Source organism: Bos taurus, chromosome 3, assembly GCF_002263795.3.
Source record: "Bos taurus isolate L1 Dominette 01449 registration number 42190680 breed Hereford chromosome 3, ARS-UCD2.0, whole genome shotgun sequence".
NCBI lineage: Eukaryota > Metazoa > Chordata > Mammalia > Artiodactyla > Bovidae > Bos > Bos taurus.
Genome location: NC_037330.1, coordinates 98059490 through 98066546, shown reverse-complemented (window position 1 = coordinate 98066546; position 7057 = coordinate 98059490).

Here is a 7057-nt window from a genome sequence, read left to right as displayed (position 1 = left end):
TTTTTTTCTGCAGTAATGGACTGCCAAATAGTGTTGCCAGACAAATGTAAGACTTCCAGTCTTATTTTAATATCAACAGTGATTTTTTTTGTTGTTGTTGGAAAATTTTCTTTTTTTTTTTCTCTAATTTTATTTTATTTTTAAACTTTACATAATTGTATTAGTTTTGCCAAATATCAAAATGAATCCGCCACAGGTATACATGTGTTCCCCATCCCGAACCCTCCTCCCTCCTCCCTCCCCATACCATCCCTCTGGGCCGTCCCAGTGCACCAGCCCCAAGCATCCAGCATCATGCATCGAACCTGGACTGGCAACTCGTTTCCTACAACAGTGATTTTAATAAAACAGTGACAGCTTTTTAGTATACATACTTTTGGTACAACATTTGGCATCCTGTAATTTTTATTTACTAAATCTGGTAACCTTGCTCTTAAGAATGGCCATTGTAATCACCAAGTCCAGCCACTGGCTCCTTTCCCATTAAAAGGTTTCTTTCACTCAGGTTAGATGTCATTTGTCTTCTGGTTTGTAAACTCCATTTGGTGAACTACTTCCGCAGGGAAAGTGTGTTAGTCCCTCAGTCATGACTGACGCTTTGTGACTCTAAGGACTACAGCCCACCAGCCTCCTCTGTCTATGGGATTTTCCAGGAAAGAATACTGGAGTGGGTAGCCATTCCCTTCTCCAGGAGATCTTCTTGACCCAGGGATCGAATCCAGGTCTCCTGAAATGCAAGTGGATTCTTTACTGTCTGAGCCACCAAGGAAGCAGGGAAAGTGGTTGCCTGTTTAGGGAATAGGTCCTAATCTTGAAGGTCCCAGTGTTCTAAACATAGACACAGTCAGTTACATTTAGTTATAAGGGAAAATCTAAAGACAGAGATTTAACCTATCTGGAGGGATGAACCAAGTAGCCATTTTAGAAGGGAATCTGACTTTCTTCTCTTTAGTTGGCACAATCCCTCTGAATTTTCTGCTCCTGGAGGACTCACAATTAGAGACAGATTTGTGGACCTGGTGATTGCAGCCATGAAATTAAAAGACGCTTACTCCTTGGAAGGAAAGTTATGACCAACCTAGATAGCATATTCAAACGCAGAGACATTACTTTGCCAACAAAGGTCCGTCTAGTCAAAGCTATGGTTTTTCCTGTGGTCATATATGGATGTGAGAGTTGGACTGTGAAGAAGGCTGAGGGCCGAAGAATTGATGCTTTTGAACTGTGGTGCTGGAGAAGACTCTTGAGAGTCCCTTGGACTGCAAGGAGATCCAACCAGTCCATTCTGAAGGAGATCAACCCTGGGATTTCTTTGGAAGGAATGATGTTAAAGCTGAAACTCCAGTACTTCGGCCACCTCATGAGAAGAGTTGACTCATTGGAAAAGACTGTGATGCTGGGAGGGATTGGGGGCAGGAGGAGAAGGGGACGACAGAGGATGAGATTGCTGGATGGCATCGCTGACTCGATGGACGTGAGTCTGCATGAACTCCGGGAGTTCGTGATGGACAGGGAGGCGTGGCGTGCTGCGATTCATGGGGTTGCAAAGAGTCGGACACGACTGAGCGACTGATCTGATCTGATCTGATGGCCAGTAAAAGCAAGGGAAGAATGAAATGGTCTTTTTTAGCCAATCATGAAAGCTTTTTGCCAGTTCTGTAATGATTTGGCTTTTGACTCAGCACACAAATGTGATAGTCATCTTTTATGCCCTCAAAAAAAAAAAAAAAGAGGTTTGTTAAGTGCTAGGAGATTATGGTAAAATGGACAGTGAATGGCTATAATAACGTGAAAATGCCATGCTCTGCGCCTGATATACAGATGTCTGGAAATAGAAAGGAGCCACAGAAGACAGTAGGCTGAATTCAGGGCAGTTTGGTTGGTGATCACTCAGGATGACCCTGGGCTGTTCACCCTTTGCACTGACAGTTGGACTCCTCTGAAGGGATGAACCCCTTGTCTTGGACAACGAGAAGCCAAGGAGCTGATGGTCATGAATAAGCCTTCGTGGGGTCAGGATTGGTAGAAAGATATTTGGATTTACTTTCCAGAGCCTGAGGTAGTCCTCACTGTCTTCCATGTCCCTGCCTATAACATGCTGACACCCCTTGGCAACAAGCAGCTGATGCCCTAGCTTGGGTACGTGACCTGGCAACTGATCTTTCAGTAAATATAGCAGATTGGGTGCACAGAAGGAGTGGTCAGGTGGGATGGCACATTGCCAAAAATGGTGGATTTCCCTTGAAATACAGTGACATTGTTAATGTAGTAATTTTATATCCTGTATATTCTAAATAATATCCAACGCAACTGCCAAGGAGTCTGGGGTATTCCAGCAGACTTTCCAACTGGTAAGAGCTTGGTAAATTGATTATATTGGCTCCCACCCTCCAGATGAGGGTTCTAAGTTTGCCCTGGTATGTGCAGCTACTGTATTTGGCCTAACCCAAGCTTTCCTCTGTCCCTGTGCAAGCCAGGCTGTCACCATTAGGGCATTATGAAAACAGTACCATGCAGGATACCCTTATTGAACAAACAGTGATCAGGGATCATGTTTCAGATGTCATGATGTACAAGACTAGGCAAAAGTCCATAACATTGAATGGAGATTCCACCTTCCCTAAACCCCACAAACAGTAGGGTTAGTAAAAAGAAAAAATGGAATATTAAAGCAACAGATTAAATGTCTAGCAGGTAAAACCACCTCAGCCAGGTGCACTGAAGTACTGTCTCAGGCTTTAACACTTTTGAATGGTCAACCAGGAGAGCTTGTTGCTCCATATGCCAGACTGGAGACCCTTGCCAAGACAATCAATCCTTTAAGTGCACGCTGAATGTGCACTTAAAAATGACTAAAATGGTCAATGTTATGTTATGTAATAGTTTACTAACATAAAAATATTTTTAAATGTTCAAACAAAAAGCAAATAGGCCAACAGAAGACTATAAAATCTAACACAAATCATGTTTAACCTGCCAGGAAAGTGAATCAGATCACAGAAAAAGAGATCTTTAAGCCAGAGGGATCACAGGAAAATTTCCTATATAATAGAAGCAGTAAAATTCACCCCTGTTCTGCTAGTTTTTTTTTTAAGCTATATCAAGTGTTTCTGATATATGTTCCTTACCTGTTTAGGGTGACTGAGTGAAAATGTTTTTATGAAGGTCATTCCTGTTACATTTTGTAAGCCAATAATTCTGCAGATATAATTTTTTTAAAGTCACCATAAATATTCCGTAGTGAGGTATTTCTGTTTATCTTTATTTTTCTTCATCCTAACTAGTAACATTAGAGAAGAGGAATCCTAGTTGCAAAGAATACTATGCAATGGGGACTGCTCACACTACTACTGTATGACTAAGAAATGACATGCGTAAGAATAATATTTTATTTGCTCCTGATCAAAACAGACAGCAATTGAGCCCAGCATTTGCTGTGGTGCATGCGCGCGCGTGCGCTAACACACACACACACACACACACACACACACAATTAAGGGAAAATAGAGACAAACAAAAATACCTCACTGTGGAATATTTATGTTGACTTTTAAAAACTGAAAAAAGATTTTCCCTAGAGGTGACTGAGACGTCTCAGTTCACCTCATCCTTTAGAAGCCCAAAATCTCATAGTCTTCAAATATAGGTCTGTCAAGACTTTAGAAATGCAGGGACCGGAGACTTCCCAAAAAGCACAAGGAAGAAGAAGAGATGGAAGAAGTGATAACCATCTGCGAAGAGAGGACCTTGTCCCTGAATCTTCCACTTACTTGAGCCTGGAGATCCTGAGTCAGCCCTTCGTTGTCCTTAGAGAAAGTTCCGGGTCACCACCTGGGCTTCCCCCAGTGTGGAGGCTGATGGGCACCAGGCAAACTACCTACCAAAGTCCCTTCTCGCTGTGCCCATCCCACTCCCAGCACCTGATGCTGTCAGCCTGATCCTTACGTTCCTTTCCAAGGGAAATTCCGAGGACTCTGGCTACCTCCCTCTGTGGGTAGCAGTCTTTGTTCACATTCCGTGACTGCACCTGGCATCACTGTGCTAGCATTGCAAGTACTAACATGACCTGCCTCGCTCTGAAAGGAGGCAACGCATGATCTGATTTAGACATTCCCAGTAATTCGTGCCTGGAAAATCCCATGGATGGAGGAGCCTGGTGGGCTGCAGTCCACGGGGTCACTAAGAGTCGGACACGACTGAGCGACTTCACTTTCGCTTTTCACTTTCATGCATTGGAGAAGGAAATGGCAACCCACTCCAGTGTTCTTGCCTGGAGAATCCCAGGGACGGGGGAGCCTGGTGGGCTGCCATCTATGGGGTCGCACAGAGTCGGACACGACTGAAGCGACTTAGCAGCAGCAGCAGCAGCAGTAATTCGTGCTGAGTAAAATGGCCATGATAGAGACATTTATTCTGAATGCTGTACCTGCACCCAGAGGGGAAAGGAAGGGAGCTGTGGAAGTGCAAGTAAGAGACACAAAATTCAGATTAGGCATTGGGGAAGCTTCAGTGAGCTGACAAAGGTTCAGAGAAGATTCTTGAAACAAGATGGACAGTTAGCCATGTGAAAAAAAGGAGCAGAGCAGGTTTTCCAGGCTGAGGGAGCAGCAGAAATGGTAAATTCAGAAAACTTGAAGTGGTTTGCTGTGGCCATAATGGGAGATATGATGTGAAAATGATGGGAAATGAACTGTAGAGAGAAACAAAGGTAAAATTATACAGGTTGTCATTTTAAGAAATATCTATAATACATACTTAAGTGTATATACACACACATATATATACTTAAGTCTCATATAATATAGGAAACACACATATTTAGGTATTATAATACATAGCTATATACATAAACATATACATGTGTGCTGCCCTGGTGACTCAGATGGTAAAGACTCTGCCTGAAATGTGGGAGACATAGGTTCAATCCTTGGGTTGGAAAGATCCCCTGGAGAAGGAAATGGCTACGCACTCCAGTATTCTTGCCTGGAGAATCCTATGGACAGAGGAGCCTGGTGGGCTACAGTCCATGGGGTCACAAAAAGTTAGATATGACCAAAAAATGACTTAACACATATATTTGTGCACAAATATATGGATATATTTATTCTTTATTACACATATTTGAGAATATATGCTTCTAGACATATAAATACACTTACATATGCATGCATATCCTAATGATGCATATCTGTACATGTGTATGTGTGAGTGATGATATATGCACATATGACTAAATCTATGTGACTATATTTATGCACAAACACATAGACTTATGTATATATGTTAATATAAAAATATAAATGATATGTACATGAGATCAGGAAGAGGGCAATGAGAACTTAAAGTAGTATCTGAGGAGACAATGCATAATTGGGAACATTTGAGATCTATTTAGCATACAGGATTGATAGGGTGGATTGATCGAAACTGGGGAAATTGAAAACTTTCAGGATGTCTCCCAGATTTCAGCATTCCACTGACCAGATGAATGGAGAGAATATTATTTGAGGTGTAGCTGAGTGAAAGAACATTTTTAAACAAAAGGGCAAAATATGGTGATTTGGATGAGTGAGTTTGATTTGGGATAGATGGATTTTAATGTGCCTTTTAGCTTAGTTGATAAGGAATCCGCCTGCAATTCAGGAGACCCATGATTCCTGGGTCAGGAAGATTCACTGGATAAAGGATAGGCTACTCACTCCAGTGTTCTGGCCTGGAGAATTCCATGGACTGTATAGTCCATGGGGTCGCAAAAAGTTGGACACGACTGAGAGACTTTCATACTGTTCTGTTCATGGGGTTCTCAAGGCAAGAATACTGAAGTAGTTTGCCATTCCCTTCTCCAGTGTACCACATTCTGTCAGATCTCTCCACCATGACCCGCCCATCTTGGGTTGCCCCACAGGCATGGCTTAGTTTCATTGAGTTAGACAAGGCTGTGGTCCTAGTGTGATTAGATTGGGCTCCAAAATCACTGCAGATGGTGATTGCAGCCATGAAATTAAAAGACGCTTACTCCTTGGAAGGAAAGTTATGACCAACCTAGATAGCATGTTCAAACGCAGAGACATTACTTTGCCAACAAAGGTCCGTCTAGTCAAAGCTATGGTTTTTCCTGTGGTCATGTATGGATGTGAGAGTTGGACTGTGAAGAAGGCTGAGCACCGAAGAATTGATGCTTTTGAACTGTGGTGTTGGAGAAGACTCTTGAGAGTCCCTTGGACTGCAAGGAGATCCAACCAGTCCATTCTGAAGGAGATCAGCCCTGGGTGTTCTTTGGAAGGAATGATGTTAAAGCTGAAACTCCAGTACTTTGGCCACCTCGTGCGAAGAGTTGACTCATTGGAAAAGACTGTGATGCTGGGAGGGATTGGGGGCAGGAGGAGAAGGGGACGACAGAGGATGAGATGGCTGGATGGCATCACTGACTCAATGGACGTGAGTCTGCATGAACTCCGGGAGTTGGTGATGGACAGGGAGGCCTGGCGTGCTGTGATTCATGGGGTCGCAAAGAGTCGGACATGACTGAGCCCCTGAACTGAACTGAACTGAGAGACTTTCACTCCACTTTTGGAGTCTTAAGGTTATGTTCAAGAAGCACTTGGTTGTTTTGGGTCTAGAGCTCATGATTTGTCTTTGTTCTCCTCTTTGAGAGCTGCAGTGATGGGAGCTACTGGCCTTTTCACTGTGAATTCCTCAGGAAGCCTCCTCAAGGCCTTCTCCTTTCCTGCAGGCCCCAAGGCCGAAAGCTGCCCTGCTGTTCCCTTTAGCTGTCCCCAGCCACACTCTGCATTGCTGTCCGACCCTCAGAACTCTTCCTCCTTGATGCACCCCAAATAAGGCAACTGGCCTCTCTTTTAAGCATGTTGCTGTCGGTTCTTTTAGAGCAACTTTGTTGTTGTTCAGTCACCCAGTTGTGTCTGACTCTTTGTGACCCCATGGACTACAGCACGCCAGACCTCCCTGTCTCTTACCATTTCCTGGAATTTCTCAGGTCCACGTCCATTGCATCGATGATGCAATCCAGCTGTCTCATCCTCTGATGCCCTCTTCTCCT